Source organism: Bufo gargarizans, chromosome 6, assembly GCF_014858855.1.
Source record: "Bufo gargarizans isolate SCDJY-AF-19 chromosome 6, ASM1485885v1, whole genome shotgun sequence".
Lineage (NCBI taxonomy): Eukaryota > Metazoa > Chordata > Amphibia > Anura > Bufonidae > Bufo > Bufo gargarizans.
Genome location: NC_058085.1, coordinates 67,900,135 through 67,923,052, shown reverse-complemented (window position 1 = coordinate 67,923,052; position 22,918 = coordinate 67,900,135).

The following is a 22,918-nucleotide window of genomic DNA, read 5'->3' as shown; positions in this document are numbered from 1 at the left end:
ATGCAGACTGATTCTCTGCTGACATGAAGCCAGATTCTCTGTTACGGGACCTCTCTCCTCTGCCTGGGTGCTGGGCCTAAATATATGACAATGGACTGTTGCAGTGGTGGCTGACGTGAAGCCTGATTCTCTGCTATGACATGCAGACTGATTCTCTGCTGACATGAAGCCAGATTCTCTGTTACGGGACCTCTCTCCTCTGCCTGGGTGCTGGGCCTAAATATATGACAATGGACTGTTGCAGTGGTGGCTGACGTGAAGCCTGATTCTCTGCTATGACATGCAGACTGATTCTCTGCTGACATGAAGCCAGATTCTCTGTTACGGGACCTCTCTCCTCTGCCTGGGTGCTGGGCCTAAATATATGACAATGGACTGTTGCAGTGGTGGCTGACGTGAAGCCTGATTCTCTGCTATGACATGCAGACTGATTCTCTGCTGACATGAAGCCAGATTCTCTGTTACGGGACCTCTCTCCTCTGCCTGGGTGCTGGGCCTAAATATATGACAATGGACTGTTGCAGTGGTGGCTGACGTGAAGCCTGATTCTCTGCTATGACATGCAGACTGATTCTCTGCTGACATGAAGCCAGATTCTCTGTTACGGGACCTCTCTCCTCTGCCTGGGTGCTGGGCCTAAATATATGACAATGGACTGTTGCAGTGGTGGCTGACGTGAAGCCTGATTCTCTGCTATGACATGCAGACTGATTCTCTGCTGACATGAAGCCAGATTCTCTGTTACGGGACCTCTCTCCTCTGCCTGGGTGCTGGGCCTAAATATATGACAATGGACTGTTGCAGTGGTGGCTGACGTGAAGCCTGATTCTCTGCTATGACATGCAGACTGATTCTCTGCTGACATGAAGCCAGATTCTCTGTTACGGGACCTCTCTCCTCTGCCTGGGTGCCTGGGCCTAAATATATGACAATGGACTGTTCAGTGGTGGCTGACGTGAAGCCTGATTCTCTGCTATGACATGCAGACTGATTCTCTGCTGACATGAAGCCAGATTCTCTGTTACGGGACCTCTCTCCTCTGCCTGGGTGCTGGGCCTAAATATATGACAATGGACTGTTACAGTGGTGGCTGACGTGAAGCCTGATTCTCTGCTATGACATGCAGACTGATTCTCTGCTGACATGAAGCCAGATTCTCTGTTACGGGACCTCTCTCCTCTGCCTGGGTGCTGGGCCTAAATATATGACAATGGACTGTTGCAGTGGTGGCTGACGTGAAGCCTGATTCTCTGCTATGACATGCAGACTGATTCTCTGCTGACATGAAGCCAGATTCTCTGTTACGGGACCTCTCTCCTCTGCCTGGGTGCTGGGCCTAAATATATGACAATGGACTGTTGCAGTGGTGGCTGACGTGAAGCCTGATTCTCTGCTATGACATGCAGACTGATTCTCTGCTGACATGAAGCCAGATTCTCTGTTACGGGACCTCTCTCCTCTGCCTGGGTGCTGGGCCTAAATATATGACAATGGACTGTTGCAGTGGTGGCTGACGTGAAGCCTGATTCTCTGCTATGACATGCAGACTGATTCTCTGCTGACATGAAGCCAGATTCTCTGTTACGGGACCTCTCTCCTCTGCCTGGGTGCTGGGCCTAAATATATGACAATGGACTGTTGCAGTGGTGGCTGACGTGAAGCCTGATTCTCTGCTATGACATGCAGACTGATTCTCTGCTGACATGAAGCCAGATTCTCTGTTACGGGACCTCTCTCCTCTGCCTGGGTGCCTGGGCCTAAATATATGACAATGGACTGTTGCAGTGGTGGCTGACGTGAAGCCTGATTCTCTGCTATGACATGCAGACTGATTCTCTGCTGACATGAAGCCAGATTCTCTGTTACGGGACCTCTCTCCTCTGCCTGGGTGCCTGGGCCTAAATATATGACAATGGACTGTTACAGTGGTGGCTGACGTGAAGCCTGATTCTCTGCTATGACATGCAGACTGATTCTCTGCTGACATGAAGCCAGATTCTCTGTTACGGGACCTCTCTCCTCTGCCTGGGTGCTGGGCCTAAATATATGACAATGGACTGTTGCAGTGGTGGCTGACGTGAAGCCTGATTCTCTGCTATGACATGCAGACTGATTCTCTGCTGACATGAAGCCAGATTCTCTGTTACGGGACCTCTCTCCTCTGCCTGGGTGCTGGGCCTAAATATATGACAATGGACTGTTGCAGTGGTGGCTGACGTGAAGCCTGATTCTCTGCTATGACATGCAGACTGATTCTCTGCTGACATGAAGCCAGATTCTCTGTTACGGGACCTCTCTCCTCTGCCTGGGTGCTGGGCCTAAATATATGACAATGGACTGTTGCAGTGGTGGCTGACGTGAAGCCTGATTCTCTGCTATGACATGCAGACTGATTCTCTGCTGACATGAAGCCAGATTCTCTGTTACGGGACCTCTCTCCTCTGCCTGGGTGCTGGGCCTAAATATATGACAATGGACTGTTGCAGTGGTGGCTGACGTGAAGCCTGATTCTCTGCTATGACATGCAGACTGATTCTCTGCTGACATGAAGCCAGATTCTCTGTTACGGGACCTCTCTCCTCTGCCTGGGTGCTGGGCCTAAATATATGACAATGGACTGTTGCAGTGGTGGCTGACGTGAAGCCTGATTCTCTGCTATGACATGCAGACTGATTCTCTGCTGACATGAAGCCAGATTCTCTGTTACGGGACCTCTCTCCTCTGCCTGGGTGCTGGGCCTAAATATATGACAATGGACTGTTGCAGTGGTGGCTGACGTGAAGCCTGATTCTCTGCTATGACATGCAGACTGATTCTCTGCTGACATGAAGCCAGATTCTCTGTTACGGGACCTCTCTCCTCTGCCTGGGTGCTGGGCCTAAATATATGACAATGGACTGTTGCAGTGGTGGCTGACGTGAAGCCTGATTCTCTGCTATGACATGCAGACTGATTCTCTGCTGACATGAAGCCAGATTCTCTGTTACGGGACCTCTCTCCTCTGCCTGGGTGCTGGGCCTAAATATATGACAATGGACTGTTGCAGTGGTGGCTGACGTGAAGCCTGATTCTCTGCTATGACATGCAGACTGATTCTCTGCTGACATGAAGCCAGATTCTCTGTTACGGGACCTCTCTCCTCTGCCTGGGTGCTGGGCCTAAATATATGACAATGGACTGTTACAGTGGTGGCTGACGTGAAGCCTGATTCTCTGCTATGACATGCAGACTGATTCTCTGCTGACATGAAGCCAGATTCTCTGTTACGGGACCTCTCTCCTCTGCCTGGGTGCTGGGCCTAAATATATGACAATGGACTGTTGCAGTGGTGGCTGACGTGAAGCCTGATTCTCTGCTATGACATGCAGACTGATTCTCTGCTGACATGAAGCCAGATTCTCTGTTACGGGACCTCTCTCCTCTGCCTGGGTGCTGGGCCTAAATATATGACAATGGACTGTTGCAGTGGTGGCTGACGTGAAGCCTGATTCTCTGCTATGACATGCAGACTGATTCTCTGCTGACATGAAGCCAGATTCTCTGTTACGGGACCTCTCTCCTCTGCCTGGGTGCTGGGCCTAAATATATGACAATGGACTGTTGCAGTGGTGGCTGACGTGAAGCCTGATTCTCTGCTATGACATGCAGACTGATTCTCTGCTGACATGAAGCCAGATTCTCTGTTACGGGACCTCTCTCCTCTGCCTGGGTGCTGGGCCTAAATATATGACAATGGACTGTTGCAGTGGTGGCTGACGTGAAGCCTGATTCTCTGCTATGACATGCAGACTGATTCTCTGCTGACATGAAGCCAGATTCTCTGTTACGGGACCTCTCTCCTCTGCCTGGGTGCCTGGGCCTAAATATATGACAATGGACTGTTACAGTGGTGGCTGACGTGAAGCCTGATTCTCTGCTATGACATGCAGACTGATTCTCTGCTGACATGAAGCCAGATTCTCTGTTACGGGACCTCTCTCCTCTGCCTGGGTGCCTGGGCCTAAATATATGACAATGGACTGTTGCAGTGGTGGCTGACGTGAAGCCTGATTCTCTGCTATGACATGCAGACTGATTCTCTGCTGACATGAAGCCAGATTCTCTGTTACGGGACCTCTCTCCTCTGCCTGGGTGCTGGGCCTAAATATATGACAATGGACTGTTACAGTGGTGGCTGACGTGAAGCCTGATTCTCTGCTATGACATGCAGACTGATTCTCTGCTGACATGAAGCCAGATTCTCTGTTACGGGACCTCTCTCCTCTGCCTGGGTGCTGGGCCTAAATATATGACAATGGACTGTTGCAGTGGTGGCTGACGTGAAGCCTGATTCTCTGCTATGACATGCAGACTGATTCTCTGCTGACATGAAGCCAGATTCTCTGTTACGGGACCTCTCTCCTCTGCCTGGGTGCTGGGCCTAAATATATGACAATGGACTGTTGCAGTGGTGGCTGACGTGAAGCCTGATTCTCTGCTATGACATGCAGACTGATTCTCTGCTGACATGAAGCCAGATTCTCTGTTACGGGACCTCTCTCCTCTGCCTGGGTGCTGGGCCTAAATATATGACAATGGACTGTTGCAGTGGTGGCTGACGTGAAGCCTGATTCTCTGCTATGACATGCAGACTGATTCTCTGCTGACATGAAGCCAGATTCTCTGTTACGGGACCTCTCTCCTCTGCCTGGGTGCTGGGCCTAAATATATGACAATGGACTGTTGCAGTGGTGGCTGACGTGAAGCCTGATTCTCTGCTATGACATGCAGACTGATTCTCTGCTGACATGAAGCCAGATTCTCTGTTACGGGACCTCTCTCCTCTGCCTGGGTGCCTGGGCCTAAATATATGACAATGGACTGTTGCAGTGGTGGCTGACGTGAAGCCTGATTCTCTGCTATGACATGCAGACTGATTCTCTGCTGACATGAAGCCAGATTCTCTGTTACGGGACCTCTCTCCTCTGCCTGGGTGCTGGGCCTAAATATATGACAATGGACTGTTGCAGTGGTGGCTGACGTGAAGCCTGATTCTCTGCTATGACATGCAGACTGATTCTCTGCTGACATGAAGCCAGATTCTCTGTTACGGGACCTCTCTCCTCTGCCTGGGTGCTGGGCCTAAATATATGACAATGGACTGTTGCAGTGGTGGCTGACGTGAAGCCTGATTCTCTGCTATGACATGCAGACTGATTCTCTGCTGACATGAAGCCAGATTCTCTGTTACGGGACCTCTCTCCTCTGCCTGGGTGCTGGGCCTAAATATATGACAATGGACTGTTGCAGTGGTGGCTGACGTGAAGCCTGATTCTCTGCTATGACATGCAGACTGATTCTCTGCTGACATGAAGCCAGATTCTCTGTTACGGGACCTCTCTCCTCTGCCTGGGTGCTGGGCCTAAATATATGACAATGGACTGTTGCAGTGGTGGCTGACGTGAAGCCTGATTCTCTGCTATGACATGCAGACTGATTCTCTGCTGACATGAAGCCAGATTCTCTGTTACGGGACCTCTCTCCTCTGCCTGGGTGCTGGGCCTAAATATATGACAATGGACTGTTGCAGTGGTGGCTGACGTGAAGCCTGATTCTCTGCTATGACATGCAGACTGATTCTCTGCTGACATGAAGCCAGATTCTCTGTTACGGGACCTCTCTCCTCTGCCTGGGTGCTGGGCCTAAATATATGACAATGGACTGTTGCAGTGGTGGCTGACGTGAAGCCTGATTCTCTGCTATGACATGCAGACTGATTCTCTGCTGACATGAAGCCAGATTCTCTGTTACGGGACCTCTCTCCTCTGCCTGGGTGCTGGGCCTAAATATATGACAATGGACTGTTGCAGTGGTGGCTGACGTGAAGCCTGATTCTCTGCTATGACATGCAGACTGATTCTCTGCTGACATGAAGCCAGATTCTCTGTTACGGGACCTCTCTCCTCTGCCTGGGTGCTGGGCCTAAATATATGACAATGGACTGTTGCAGTGGTGGCTGACGTGAAGCCTGATTCTCTGCTATGACATGCAGACTGATTCTCTGCTGACATGAAGCCAGATTCTCTGTTACGGGACCTCTCTCCTCTGCCTGGGTGCTGGGCCTAAATATATGACAATGGACTGTTACAGTGGTGGCTGACGTGAAGCCTGATTCTCTGCTATGACATGCAGACTGATTCTCTGCTGACATGAAGCCAGATTCTCTGTTACGGGACCTCTCTCCTCTGCCTGGGTGCTGGGCCTAAATATATGACAATGGACTGTTGCAGTGGTGGCTGACGTGAAGCCTGATTCTCTGCTATGACATGCAGACTGATTCTCTGCTGACATGAAGCCAGATTCTCTGTTACGGGACCTCTCTCCTCTGCCTGGGTGCTGGGCCTAAATATATGACAATGGACTGTTGCAGTGGTGGCTGACGTGAAGCCTGATTCTCTGCTATGACATGCAGACTGATTCTCTGCTGACATGAAGCCAGATTCTCTGTTACGGGACCTCTCTCCTCTGCCTGGGTGCTGGGCCTAAATATATGACAATGGACTGTTGCAGTGGTGGCTGACGTGAAGCCTGATTCTCTGCTATGACATGCAGACTGATTCTCTGCTGACATGAAGCCAGATTCTCTGTTACGGGACCTCTCTCCTCTGCCTGGGTGCTGGGCCTAAATATATGACAATGGACTGTTGCAGTGGTGGCTGACGTGAAGCCTGATTCTCTGCTATGACATGCAGACTGATTCTCTGCTGACATGAAGCCAGATTCTCTGTTACGGGACCTCTCTCCTCTGCCTGGGTGCTGGGCCTAATATATGCCAATGGACTGTTGCAGTGGTGGCTGACGTGAAGCCTGATTCTCTGCTATGACATGCAGACTGATTCTCTGCTGACATGAAGCCAGATTCTCTGTTACGGGACCTCTCTCCTCTGCCTGGGTGCTGGGCCTAAATATATGACAATGGACTGTTACAGTGGTGGCTGACGTGAAGCCTGATTCTCTGCTATGACATGCAGACTGATTCTCTGCTGACATGAAGCCAGATTCTCTGTTACGGGACCTCTCTCCTCTGCCTGGGTGCTGGGCCTAAATATATGACAATGGACTGTTGCAGTGGTGGCTGACGTGAAGCCTGATTCTCTGCTATGACATGCAGACTGATTCTCTGCTGACATGAAGCCAGATTCTCTGTTACGGGACCTCTCTCCTCTGCCTGGGTGCTGGGCCTAAATATATGACAATGGACTGTTGCAGTGGTGGCTGACGTGAAGCCTGATTCTCTGCTATGACATGCAGACTGATTCTCTGCTCTCCTCTGCCTGGGTGCTGGGCCTAAATATATGACAATGGACTGTTACAGTGGTGGCTGACGTGAAGCCTGATTCTCTGCTATGACATGCAGACTGATTCTCTGCTGACATGAAGCCAGATTCTCTGTTACGGGACCTCTCTCCTCTGCCTGGGTGCTGGGCCTAAATATATGACAATGGACTGTTGCAGTGGTGGCTGACGTGAAGCCTGATTCTCTGCTATGACATGCAGACTGATTCTCTGCTGACATGAAGCCAGATTCTCTGTTACGGGACCTCTCTCCTCTGCCTGGGTGCTGGGCCTAAATATATGCCAATGGACTGTTGCAGTGGTGGCTGACGTGAAGCCTGATTCTCTGCTATGACATGCAGACTGATTCTCTGCTAACATGAAGCCAGATTCTCTGTTACGGGACCTCTCTCCTCTGCCTGGGTGCTGGGCCTAAATATATGACAATGGACTGTTGCAGTGGTGGCTGACGTGAAGCCTGATTCTCTGCTATGACATGCAGACTGATTCTCTGCTGACATGAAGCCAGATTCTCTGTTACGGGACCTCTCTCCTCTGCCTGGGTGCTGGGCCTAAATATATGACAATGGACTGTTACAGTGGTGGCTGACGTGAAGCCTGATTCTCTGCTATGACATGCAGACTGATTCTCTGCTGACATGAAGCCAGATCCTCTGTTACGGGACCTCTCTCCTCTGCCTGGGTGCTGGGCCTAAATATATGACAATGGACTGTTGCAGTGGTGGCTGACGTGAAGCCTGATTCTCTGCTATGACATGCAGACTGATTCTCTGCTGACATGAAGACAGATTCTCTGTTACGGGACCTCTCTCCTCTGCCTGGGTGCTGGGCCTAAATATATGACAATGGACTGTTGCAGTGGTGGCTGACGTGAAGCCTGATTCTCTGCTATGACATGCAGACTGATTCTCTGCTGACATGAAGCCAGATTCTCTGTTACGGGACCTCTCTCCTCTGCCTGGGTGCTGGGCCTAAATATATGCCAATGGACTGTTGCAGTGGTGGCTGACGTGAAGCCTGATTCTCTGCTATGACATGCAGACTGATTCTCTGCTGACATGAAGCCAGATTCTCTGTTACGGGACCTCTCTCCTCTGCCTGGGTGCTGGGCCTAAATATATGACAATGGACTGTTGCAGTGGTGGCTGACGTGAAGCCTGATTCTCTGCTATGACATGCAGACTGATTCTCTGCTGACATGAAGCCAGATTCTCTGTTACGGGACCTCTCTCCTCTGCCTGGGTGCTGGGCCTAAATATATGACAATGGACTGTTGCAGTGGTGGCTGACGTGAAGCCTGATTCTCTGCTATGACATGCAGACTGATTCTCTGCTGACATGAAGCCAGATTCTCTGTTACGGGACCTCTCTCCTCTGCCTGGGTGCTGGGCCTAAATATATGACAATGGACTGTTCCAGTGGTGGCTGACGTGAAGCCTGATTCTCTGCTATGACATGCAGACTGATTCTCTGCTGACATGAAGCCAGATTCTCTGTTACGGGACCTCTCTCCTCTGCCTGGGTGCTGGGCCTAAATATATGACAATGGACTGTTGCAGTGGTGGCTGACGTGAAGCCTGATTCTCTGCTATGACATGCAGACTGATTCTCTGCTGACATGAAGCCAGATTCTCTGTTACGGGACCTCTCTCCTCTGCCTGGGTGCTGGGCCTAAATATATGACAATGGACTGTTGCAGTGGTGGCTGACGTGAAGCCTGATTCTCTGCTATGACATGCAGACTGATTCTCTGCTGACATGAAGCCAGATTCTCTGTTACGGGACCTCTCTCCTCTGCCTGGGTGCTGGGCCTAAATATATGACAATGGACTGTTGCAGTGGTGGCTGACGTGAAGCCTGATTCTCTGCTATGACATGCAGACTGATTCTCTGCTGACATGAAGCCAGATTCTCTGTTACGGGACCTCTCTCCTCTGCCTGGGTGCTGGGCCTAAATATATGACAATGGACTGTTGCAGTGGTGGCTGACGTGAAGCCTGATTCTCTGCTATGACATGCAGACTGATTCTCTGCTGACATGAAGCCAGATTCTCTGTTACGGGACCTCTCTCCTCTGCCTGGGTGCTGGGCCTAAATATATGACAATGGACTGTTACAGTGGTGGCTGACGTGAAGCCTGATTCTCTGCTATGACATGCAGACTGATTCTCTGCTGACATGAAGCCAGATTCTCTGTTACGGGACCTCTCTCCTCTGCCTGGGTGCTGGGCCTAAATATATGACAATGGACTGTTGCAGTGGTGGCTGACGTGAAGCCTGATTCTCTGCTATGACATGCAGACTGATTCTCTGCTGACATGAAGCCAGATTCTCTGTTACGGGACCTCTCTCCTCTGCCTGGGTGCTGGGCCTAAATATATGACAATGGACTGTTGCAGTGGTGGCTGACGTGAAGCCTGATTCTCTGCTATGACATGCAGACTGATTCTCTGCTGACATGAAGCCAGATTCTCTGTTACGGGACCTCTCTCCTCTGCCTGGGTGCTGGGCCTAAATATATGACAATGGACTGTTGCAGTGGTGGCTGACGTGAAGCCTGATTCTCTGCTATGACATGCAGACTGATTCTCTGCTGACATGAAGCCAGATTCTCTGTTACGGGACCTCTCTCCTCTGCCTGGGTGCTGGGCCTAAATATATGACAATGGACTGTTGCAGTGGTGGCTGACGTGAAGCCTGATTCTCTGCTATGACATGCAGACTGATTCTCTGCTGACATGAAGCCAGATCCTCTGTTACGGGACCTCTCTCCTCTGCCTGGGTGCTGGGCCTAAATATATGACAATGGACTGTTGCAGTGGTGGCTGACGTGAAGCCTGATTCTCTGCTATGACATGCAGACTGATTCTCTGCTGACATGAAGCCAGATTCTCTGTTACGGGACCTCTCTCCTCTGCCTGGGTGCTGGGCCTAAATATATGACAATGGACTGTTGCAGTGGTGGCTGACGTGAAGCCTGATTCTCTGCTATGACATGCAGACTGATTCTCTGCTGACATGAAGCCAGATTCTCTGTTACGGGACCTCTCTCCTCTGCCTGGGTGCTGGGCCTAAATATATGACAATGGACTGTTGCAGTGGTGGCTGACGTGAAGCCTGATTCTCTGCTATGACATGCAGACTGATTCTCTGCTGACATGAAGCCAGATTCTCTGTTACGGGACCTCTCTCCTCTGCCTGGGTGCTGGGCCTAAATATATGACAATGGACTGTTGCAGTGGTGGCTGACGTGAAGCCTGATTCTCTGCTATGACATGCAGACTGATTCTCTGCTGACATGAAGCCAGATTCTCTGTTACGGGACCTCTCTCCTCTGCCTGGGTGCTGGGCCTAAATATATGACAATGGACTGTTACAGTGGTGGCTGACGTGAAGCCTGATTCTCTGCTATGACATGCAGACTGATTCTCTGCTGACATGAAGCCAGATTCTCTGTTACGGGACCTCTCTCCTCTGCCTGGGTGCCTGGGCCTAAATATATGACAATGGACTGTTGCAGTGGTGGCTGACGTGAAGCCTGATTCTCTGCTATGACATGCAGACTGATTCTCTGCTGACATGAAGCCAGATCCTCTGTTACGGGACCTCTCTCCTCTGCCTGGGTGCTGGGCCTAAATATATGACAATGGACTGTTGCAGTGGTGGCTGACGTGAAGCCTGATTCTCTGCTATGACATGCAGACTGATTCTCTGCTGACATGAAGACAGATTCTCTGTTACGGGACCTCTCTCCTCTGCCTGGGTGCTGGGCCTAAATATATGACAATGGACTGTTGCAGTGGTGGCTGACGTGAAGCCTGATTCTCTGCTATGACATGCAGACTGATTCTCTGCTGACATGAAGCCAGATTCTCTGTTACGGGACCTCTCTCCTCTGCCTGGGTGCTGGGCCTAAATATATGACAATGGACTGTTGCAGTGGTGGCTGACGTGAAGCCTGATTCTCTGCTATGACATGCAGACTGATTCTCTGCTGACATGAAGCCAGATTCTCTGTTACGGGACCTCTCTCCTCTGCCTGGGTGCTGGGCCTAAATATATGACAATGGACTGTTGCAGTGGTGGCTGACGTGAAGCCTGATTCTCTGCTATGACATGCAGACTGATTCTCTGCTGACATGAAGCCAGATTCTCTGTTACGGGACCTCTCTCCTCTGCCTGGGTGCTGGGCCTAAATATATGCCAATGGACTGTTGCAGTGGTGGCTGACGTGAAGCCTGATTCTCTGCTATGACATGCAGACTGATTCTCTGCTGACATGAAGCCAGATTCTCTGTTACGGGACCTCTCTCCTCTGCCTGGGTGCTGGGCCTAAATATATGACAATGGACTGTTGCAGTGGTGGCTGACGTGAAGCCTGATTCTCTGCTATGACATGCAGACTGATTCTCTGCTGACATGAAGCCAGATTCTCTGTTACGGGACCTCTCTCCTCTGCCTGGGTGCTGGGCCTAAATATATGACAATGGACTGTTGCAGTGGTGGCTGACGTGAAGCCTGATTCTCTGCTATGACATGCAGACTGATTCTCTGCTGACATGAAGCCAGATTCTCTGTTACGGGACCTCTCTCCTCTGCCTGTGTGGGTGCTGGGCCTAAATATATGCCAATGGACTGTTGCAGTGGTGGTGACGTGAAGCCTGATTCTCTGCTATGACATGCAGACTGATTCTCTGCTGACATGAAGCCAGATTCTCTGTTACGGGACCTCTCTCCTCTGCCTGGGTGCTGGGCCTAAATATATGACAATGGACTGTTGCAGTGGTGGCTGACGTGAAGCCTGATTCTCTGCTATGACATGCAGACTGATTCTCTGCTGACATGAAGCCAGATTCTCTGTTACGGGACCTCTCTCCTCTGCCTGGGTGCTGGGCCTAAATATATGCCAATGGACTGTTGCAGTGGTGGCTGACGTGAAGCCTGATTCTCTGCTATGACATGCAGACTGATTCTCTGCTGACATGAAGCCAGATTCTCTGTTACGGGACCTCTCTCCTCTGCCTGGGTGCTGGGCCTAAATATATGCCAATGGACTGTTGCAGTGGTGGCTGACGTGAAGCCTGATTCTCTGCTATGACATGCAGACTGATTCTCTGCTGACATGAAGCCAGATTCTCTGTTACGGGACCTCTCTCCTCTGCCTGGGTGCTGGGCCTAAATATATGACAATGGACTGTTGCAGTGGTGGCTGACGTGAAGCCTGATTCTCTGCTATGACATGCAGACTGATTCTCTGCTGACATGAAGCCAGATTCTCTGTTACGGGACCTCTCTCCTCTGCCTGGGTGCTGGGCCTAAATATATGCCAATGGACTGTTGCAGTGGTGGCTGACGTGAAGCCTGATTCTCTGCTATGACATGCAGACTGATTCTCTGCTGACATGAAGCCAGATTCTCTGTTACGGGACCTCTCTCCTCTGCCTGGGTGCTGGGCCTAAATATATGACAATGGACTGTTGCAGTGGTGGCTGACGTGAAGCCTGATTCTCTGCTATGACATGCAGACTGATTCTCTGCTGACATGAAGCCAGATTCTCTGTTACGGGACCTCTCTCCTCTGCCTGGGTGCTGGGCCTAAATATATGACAATGGACTGTTGCAGTGGTGGCTGACGTGAAGCCTGATTCTCTGCTATGACATGCAGACTGATTCTCTGCTGACATGAAGCCAGATTCTCTGTTACGGGACCTCTCTCCTCTGCCTGGGTGCTGGGCCTAAATATATGACAATGGACTGTTGCAGTGGTGGCTGACGTGAAGCCTGATTCTCTGCTATGACATGCAGACTGATTCTCTGCTGACATGAAGCCAGATTCTCTGTTACGGGACCTCTCTCCTCTGCCTGGGTGCTGGGCCTAAATATATGCCAATGGACTGTTGCAGTGGTGGCTGACGTGAAGCCTGATTCTCTGCTATGACATGCAGACTGATTCTCTGCTGACATGAAGCCAGATTCTCTGTTACGGGACCTCTCTCCTCTGCCTGGGTGCCGGGGCCTAAATATCTGAGAATGGACTGTTCCAGTGGTGGGTGACGTGAAGCCAGATTCTCTGCTATGGGACCTCTCTCCAATTGATATTGGTTAATTTTTATTTATTTTATTTTTATTTTAATTCATTTCCCTATCCACATTTGTTTGCAGGGGATTTACCTACATGTTGCTGCCTTTTGCAGCCCTCTAGCCCTTTCCTGGGCTGTTTTACAGCCTTTTTAGTGCCGAAAAGTTCGGGTCCCCATTGACTTCAATGGGGTTCGGGACGAAGTTCGGTTCAGGTTCGGATCCCGAACTCGAACCTGAACATTTCCAGGAAGTTCGGCCGAACTTCTCGAACCCGAACATCCAGGTGTCCGCTCAACTCTACCCATAACACATTGTCCCGAATTGAGCTAGCAGTAGGCAACCAGAAGGTAATGAAACTTGTGTAAACAATTGAGTATTTACCAAGAAGTAATTACAGGAAAAAATTTATAGAACATTCTGCACGATATGATAATGAATGCCGCAGGTGTACATGGCTACATTTATACAGTCACAGAAAATAATACACTATAATAATAGATGCAAGTATAACATAGGGTTGGGCGATATACCGGTTTTTCGATATACCGCGGTATTAAAAAAACGGCGATATGGCGATATCGCCGTTTCCTAATACCGCAGTATATTTCGTTACGTCACAGCTTTAAAAACAGAGTCCGCGGCACCGCTGCGCTGCCACCACCTATCATTATCTATATCTCCTCCTGCTTGTTCGGAATGCGCTGTCTCCGACTCCGCCCACTGACCGATGTCTACTCTAACGTCGGAATCAGCACGCCCCCAGGCCGAGACTAGCAGCGCTGAGCGCAGTACACTTATAGACTACAGCAGCGAGTGGCGGGAAAGTCAGTCAGACTCAGAGAAGAACCTGCTACACTCCGTCCGACTCCCGTCCCACCCACCCCCTGCGGAGAGAAGAGATTCGAGTGACTGTCGACCCTATATCACAGCTGCCGGACGGGCAGCTATTAAAAGGTGTAAAATGTCACTCCACTTAGTTCTGCCTATTACCCCAGTTATATGTCTTGGACTTGGCCCAGGCCCAGTGCCCACTCAGTCGGTCCTTCATGCCTGGCTGCGCCGCCTACCAGTGCCACTAGCTGCATGCTCCTGAGCCATCATGAGTCCCTGCACTCCTGTCTCCCTCCAGTACCTCCCAGCTCCCCCATGACATGATGAGCATGACGGTTGACCAACAAGAAGGAATTATGGTGGGCACCCGGCACACTGGCCAGACAGGTCACCGGTGACAACTTATATCACAGTCACACAGGTAGCCATAAGACATGGAGGGGGCAGCTGCTGCCCCCCAGCCCCATATACTCTAAGTAATGTCTCCTTTTGTGACTGATGCAGCCTGAATGCGCAGCTGCCCCCATTATAACTGTATGTAATGGCTCCTTGCGGCTGCGCTCCTTGTGGCCCCCCATACAGTATAATGTCTCCTGCTGGCCCCCCATACAGTATAACGTCTCCTGCTAGCCCCCCATACAGTATAACGTCTCTGGCTAGCCCCCCATACAGTATAACGTCTCCTGCTGGCCCCCCATACAGTATAACGTCTCCTGCTGGCCCCCCATACAGTATAACGTCTCCTGCTGGCTGCTGCCCCATAGTCCGTCCAACTCCATACATTATAACGTCTCCTTGTGGCCGCCGCCTGACCGCCCGCCCCATACAGTATAATGTCTCCTTGTGGCCTGGCTGGCCGCCCCATACAGTATAACGTCCCCTTGTGGCCCCTAGTATAGTAGTCCAGAGAGAGTATAATGTCTCCGAGTCCTGAGTCCCCTGGCTGGACTCTGGACTCTGGACTGGACGGTTGCCAGCCCCTGCAAGTGACTGCTTTTGGCCTCTTTTTCTGCCTTTGCCCAGCATTCCCATGATCCCATCCCACCGGCTGGGCCACAGCCCATGCGGCCCCACATCGATCCTCCCAGCCATGTAGTATATAATGTTTCGACTTGTTGTGACCCCCTGGCGGGTGGCTGGCTGGCCCCCATACTATGGGGGCAAAGCAACAAGGAGATATTATTGTAGTGAACTGTACACAGGATGGTCAACTCAGGACAGGAGTCAGACTCAGTCCACAAGGAGACATCATACTGTATGGGAGGAGCGGACGGAGGCTACTATTTGTAGCATCCTGAGTCCTGCCATACGTATAATGTCTCCTATTGCCACCATACAAACAGTATATGTCTCCTTGAACTCCTTCTAGCCTTTAGTATAGCAAGCCTGAGGCTGAGCCAGCTGCCAGACACAGAGGGCCGCCGCCTCCCCAGCCCGCTCTCCTCTGCCTTCCCCTGACTGACCGAGGAGGATTGAGGAGGACGAGACGAGACGAGGACCACGGTCACGGCCACCAGTCAGACACCCACCACCAGACAGGAGTGAGGAGGACAGTGAAAGGGATCCAAGTTATCCAACTGTCACCAAATTTGCTGCGTGTTGTTGGCAGTACTTGAGCTTCACCCGGAAAGCAGAGAATATCTCAGTAAGTAATAATCCCTAGTAAGTTAGTAATAGTAACTGCTGCACTTTAACACTTCTGATATGTCATAGTGACGTATCAAAAGTGTTGATCGTTGAGGGTCCCAAATTTGGACCCGCAACGATTGCAAGAATAAAGAGTCAGTCAGAAGGACTATAGTGTCTTGTCTCCTTGTACCAGACACAGAGGGCCTCCCCAGCCCACTGACCGAGGAGGATTGAGGACCACGGCCACCAGTCAGACACCTCCCACCGCCAGACAGGAGGACAGTGAAAGGGATCCAGTCTCTGTCACCAAATTTGCTGCGTGTTGAACAGTTGGCACTTGAGCTTCACCCAGAAAGCAGAGAATATCTCAGTAAGTAATAATCCCTAGTAAGTTAGTAATAGTAACTGCTGCACTTTAACACTTTTGATATGTCATAGTGACGTATCAAAAGTGTTGATCGTTGAGGGTCCCAAATTTGGACCCGCAACGATTGCAAGAATAAAGAGTCAGTCAGAAGGACTATAGTGTCTTGTCTCCTTGTACCAGACACAGAGGGCCTCCCCAGCCCACTGACCGAGGAGGATTGAGGACCACAGCCACCAGTCAGACACCTCCCACCGCCAGACAGGAGGACAGTGAAAGGGATCCAAGTTATCCAACTGTCACCAAATTTGCTGCGTGTTGTTGGCAGTACTTGAGCGAGCTTCACCCGGAAAGCAGAGAATATCTCAGTAAGTAATAATCCCTAGTAAGTTAGTAATAGTAACTGCTGCACTTTAAAGGGAACCTGTCACTGGGATTTTGTGTATAGATCTGAGGACATGGGTTGCTAGACGGCCGCTAGCACATCTGCAATACCCAGTCCCCATAGCTCTGTGTGCTTTTATTGTGTCGAAAAAACGATTTGATACATATTCAAATTAACCTGAGATGAGTCCTGTCCCTGACTCATCTCACATACAGGACTCATCTCAGGTTAATTTGCATATGTATCAAATAGTTTTTTTTACACAATAAAGGCACACAGAGCTATGGGGACTGGATATTGTGGATGTGCTAGCCGCCATCTAGCAACCCATGTCCTCAGATCTATACACAAAATCCCCGTGACAGGTTCCCTTTAACACTTTTGATATGTCATAGTGACGTATCAAAAGTGTTGATCGTTGAGGGTCCCAAATTTGGACCCGCAACGATTGCAAGAATAAAGAGTCAGTCAGAAGGACTATAGTGTCTTGTCTCCTTGTACCAGACACAGAGGGCCTCCCCAGCCAACTGACCGAGGAGGATTGAGGACCACGGCCACCAGTCAGACACCCACCACCAAACAGGACAGTAAAAGGGATCCAGTCTGTCACCAAATTTGCTGCGTGTTGAAGTTACAGTTGGCACTTGAGCCTCACCCGGAAAACAGAGAATATCTGAGTAAGTAATAATCCTAAACAAAATGAAAAGATGCAACAATCTTGACATCCACACACAGCAAAGGTTTTATAGTATAGTATCTAGACAGTAAAGCAGATTTGACACTAGACTGTGTAATGACAGTCTAGAGAGCCATAAGAATTTTTTAAGAAGTTTTATCTTTTTGTTTTTATAGGAAAGTTAACTAACCAGCAAGCACCAAATAGATAGAGAGAGAGAGTCTAGTATACCACTACATCATAGATCAAGGACAACGGTTAGTCCACTGTCCACAAGGTGACCGTGACCATTACCAGAATACCGTGAAAAAGGAGAAACATGGCCAGCAACAGTCAGACAACATCCGAGCCAGACTTCCAGCAGTCAAGGTGTTCTAGTTCTTCTACCAGATGAAACAGAGCAAACCAGCCAAGAAGAGGTTGTAGTAAAACCAAATTGCTCAGCTCCTGTATGGAAATTTTTTGGTTTTGAAAAAAGGGATGCTGGGGGCGGGGAGAATAGTATAGTTGATGGTGATCCAATTTGCCGCCAATGTAGGAAACATGTAAAAGCCAAGGGTGGTAATGCATCAAATTTGACCTCCCACTTACAATTCCATCACCCAAAAGAGTACCAAATAGTAACTGAATTGAAAAAAAAAAAAAAATCCATTAAAAATAGGTAGAGGAAAAAGGCTGTGTGATTCTGACAAAGGTCAGTTAACACAACCAACAACAAATATTAAAGAAATGTGGGACAAAAGACGTCCATATGACCGCTCTTCCCCAGAATTGAAAAAATGTACACACACCATCACTAAATGGCTGGTTAAAGATATGATGCCAATGTATACAGTACAAAAAGAACCATTCCATAACATGATCAAAACACTTAATCCCCGTTATGAAATTCCAGATAGAAAATATTTTTCATCTGTAGCTATCCCAAAAATGTACCATGATGTACTTACAAAAGTACAACTTGAAGTTAGTGAAACTTTAAACCACAGCAACATTTCACTTACATGTGATGGGTGGACGTCCCAAGGATCCATTGATCCTTACTGGACTGTGACCAGCCATTGGGTAGATAACGACTTTAACCTTGTATGTCGTTCGCTTGATACATTCTATATGCCTGAAGCACATACTGCAGCTAATTTGGCTGTGGCTATTAAAAATGTCTTATCCCAATGGGAAATCCCTCAAGACAAAGTAACTGCGTTTACAACCGACAATGGTTCAAATATAGTAAAGGCTTTGAGGGAGATAAGTCAGAGAAGAATACCTTGCTTTGGCCATTGCCTACATTTAGCTGTAATGGCTTCACTAGATGATGATCGCTGTCAAGCAGTCATCCGGAAATGCCGTTTAATAGTTTCCTCATTTAGTTCCTCATGGAAACTTCAGCTTAGGTTATGCGAGAAGCAAACAGAGCAAAATTTACCTAACCGGAAAATAGTTGGTGACTGCAAAACTAGATGGGGTTCGACATATAACATGCTGTCCAGAATCTGGGATCAAAAAGATTTGATCAATGCTGTTCTTACAGAAAACACACAAACAGGCCATCTTGAGCTGAATTGGTCAGACAGAAATGTATTGTCTGAGTGTTTGTCTCTCCTAAAAGAAGTTAGTGATCTGACTGACCTGTTAAGTGGGGAGGAGGAGGTAACCAGCAGCTCTCTTTTGCCATTGCTAGATACACTGTACAGCAGTGTGTTCAGTCAAAGGGATACGGATACAGAGATGTTGGAAAAAATGAAAAGAAGAGCCAAAGTAAAACTTACAGACAAGTATAGTGATAGCCAAACAATGTCTGTACTTGAGATTTGTACAGCTCTTGATCCCCGTTATAAATTAAATGTCAGTGCTGATCCTAGCCTAACTAAACAGCGCATTGAAAATGAGCTCATTCAGATTCAGTCAATCATTACGTCTAAGTCACAGTCATTGCCATCTGGTGAAAGTTCCAGTACTTCCAATGAAAACAGTTTTGATAGGGCTAGAGGTCTCGCTTTTTTTCTGTCTAAGAACAATAAATTAAATGCCAATACTTAGATGTGTGACGAGGCAGCTTTAAACCCCACAGCTGAAATGGAGCCACTTATGGGGGATCTGTGGTGACACTTATGGGGGATCTGTGGTGACACTTATGGGGGATCTGTGGTGACACTTATGGGGGATCTGTGGTGACACTTATGGGGGATCTGTGGTGACACATATGGGGGATCTGTGGTGACACTTATGGGGATCTGTGGTGACACTTATGGGGGATCTGTGGTGACACTTATGGGGGATCTGTGGTGACACTTATGGCGGATCTGTGGGTGACACTTATGGGGGATCTGTGGTGACACTTATGGGGGATCTGTGGGTGACACTTATGGGGGATCTGTGGTGACACTTATGGGGGATCTGTGGTGACACTTATGGGGGATCTGTGGTGACACTTATGGGGGATCTGTGGTGACACTTATGGGGGATCTGTGGTGACACTTATGGGGGATCTGTGGGTGACACTTATGGGGGATCTGTGGTGACACTTATGGGGGATCTGTGGTGACACTTATGGGGGATCTGTGGTGACACTTATGGGGGATCTGTGGGTGACACTTATGGGGGATCTGTGGTGACACTTATGGGGGATCTGTGGTGACACTTATGGGGGATCTGTGGTGACACTTATGGGGGATCTGTGATTGTGGTGACACTTATGGGGGATCTGTGGTGACACTTATGGGGGATCTGTGGTGACACTTATGGGGGATCTGTGGTGGACACTATGGGGGATCTGTGGTGACACTTATGGGGATCTGTGGTGACACTTATGGGGGATCTGTGGGTGACACTTATGGGGGATCTGTGGTGACACTTATGGGGGATCTGTGGGTGACACTTATGGGGGATCTGTGGTGACACTTATGGGGGATCTGTGGTGACACTTATGGGGGATCTGTGGTGACACTTATGGGGGATCTGTGGTGGACACTTATTGGGGGATCTGTGGTGACACTTATGGGGGATCTGTGGTGACACTTATGGGGGATCTGTGGTGACACTTATGGGGGATCTGTGGTGACACTTATGGGGGATCTGTGGGTGACACTATGGGGATCTGTGGTGACACTTATGGGGATCTGTGGTGACACTTATGGGGGATCTGTGGTGACACTTATGGGGGATCTGTGGGTGACACTTATGGGGGATCTGTGGTGACACTTATGGGGGATCTGTGGTGACACTTATGGGGGATCTGTGGTGACACTTATGGGGGATCTGTGGTGACACTTATGGGGGATCTGTGGTGACACTTATGGGGGATCTGTGGTGACACTTATGGGGATCTGTGGGTGACACTTATGGGGGATCTGTGGTGACACTTATGGGGGATCTGTGGTGACACTTATGGGGGATCTGTGGTGACACTTATGGGGGATCTGTGGTGACACTTATGGGGGATCTGTGGTGACACTTATGGGGGATCTGTGGTGACACTTATGGGGGATCTGTGGTGACACTTATGGGGATCTGTGGTGACACTTATGGGGATCTGTGGTGACACTTATGGGTATCTGTGGTGACACTTATGGGGGATCTGTGGGTGACACTTATGGGGGATCTGTGGGTGACACTTATGGGGGATCTGTGGTGACACTTATGGGGGATCTGTGGTGACACTTATGGGGGATCTGTGGTGACACTTATGGGGGATCTGTGGTGACACTTATGGGGGATCTGTGGTGACACTTATGGGGGATCTGTGGTGACACTTATGGGGGATCTGTGGTGACACTTATGGGGGATCTGTGGTGACACTTATGGGGGATCTGTGGTGACACTTATGGGGGATCTGTGGTGACACTTATGGGGGATCTGTGGTGACACTTATGGCGGATCTGTGGTGACACTTATGGGGGATCTGTGGTGACACTTATGGGGGATCTGTGGGTGACACTTATGGGGGATCTGTGGTGACACTTATGGGGGATCTGTGGGTACTTACAACTACAAGTGCTCGCCGCTCGGTAGGCAGGAGGGAGGAGGCAGGCCGGGAGGACAGGCGCTGACAGCGTGAGTCATACGTCATGCACCCACGCCGCCTGCTTCATTCATAAAGTGGGCGGCGCAGGCGCGTGACGTATGACTCACACTGCCAGTGCCCAGCCTGCCTCCTCCCTCCTCTCAGTCTCGGCGAGCGCTTGTAGTTTTATTATCACTTCCTGCAGGGGCCGCCTGCAGGAAGTGATAATAAAAGGTGAAGGCTGGCGGCCGGCGGCGGGCCACATGACAAGGTCTGGCGGGCCGGTTTCGGCCCGCGGGCCTTGTGTTTGACACCCGTGCTCTAAACACTAAACCACTGCAGTGGTGGAAACATTCCTCTGAAATCAAAAGACTGCCGCTGCTATGTGTCTTGGCCAAAAAGTATTTAGCAATTCAAGCAACTGCAGTAGCGAGTGAAAGAATGTGGTCCAAGGGTGGGCTGATAACAGGTGGTTTGCGTGGAAGACTGAAACCCAGTACTGTATCAAATTTAATATTTCTTAGTAAAAATGAGTAAAGCATTTTAAATCCCATTCTGGGAGAGCAAAATAAGCAATGAAGAAAACAATATGTCGGCTAAATAGGACTAATTTTTTAGACCTGGCTAGTTCAGTCAGTCAGTGCAGTCAGACGAGAGACCGTCACCAGTGTGTCGTGTCCTGTTGTGCAGGAATCATGCTCTGTGTGTGTGACTGTCACTGTGCATGATTCTCTATTATGGATTTGGACACTGCTTGTGTTGCAAGAATGCACATTCTAAATACCGATTTAGAAGAATGCTGTGTGTCTTAGGGCCTGACCTTACTTTGACAGAATCCCTGATGGTTTGGTTATGCTGTCAGTATAATTCTGTAGAAGTAAGGCCATGCAGAGACGCACAGCATTATAAATCAGTATACTAACGCTGTGCAATCCTGCAAAATGAACAGTGTCCAGACTCCAGTGAGTCCACACCAACACACCACAACAGATCATGATTCCCGCTTGTCTGAAAAAGGCTTTAAGGTAGCCATATATACACATGAAAGAGCACCCACAAACTACAAAGACATTCTCAAAAGGAACAAAAAAAGAACGTCTTTGTAGGTGTTAATTATCTGCAGACTGCATATGGATAGATTCCTAAGTTATTGTTTGAGCTTGTTTGTTCTTGTCACATAAGATAACAAATGTCTGTCATTTGGCCATTCTGAATCCGACATCGCTCAGATGCTGGGTTGGTTCCTATGAATGCCACAGTATCGAACTGCCCAATCATTCAGGCAGTTTAGTTTATTTGCATAATTTTAAGAGAATTTAGTCTGTACAAGGGCTCAGGTGACGTTCAGAACCTTTTCTGCATGGTGTCCGTCAGCTGAAAATATCTAACCTGACAAATCAACCACCATCCAGACAATGATCAACAAACGGTGACTACTTTTAGAACGCCTAACTTGGCCACTTTATCTGATAAAAACATAAATGTCTATGACTACAGCAGACAGTTTGTCTCGTCATATATGTTTCTTTTACACTGAAACTGAATTTTCACTACTGTTACTGTTATTATCTGGTAAAAGGATATGTAAAGAAATATAGTTTTTCCTTTACATCC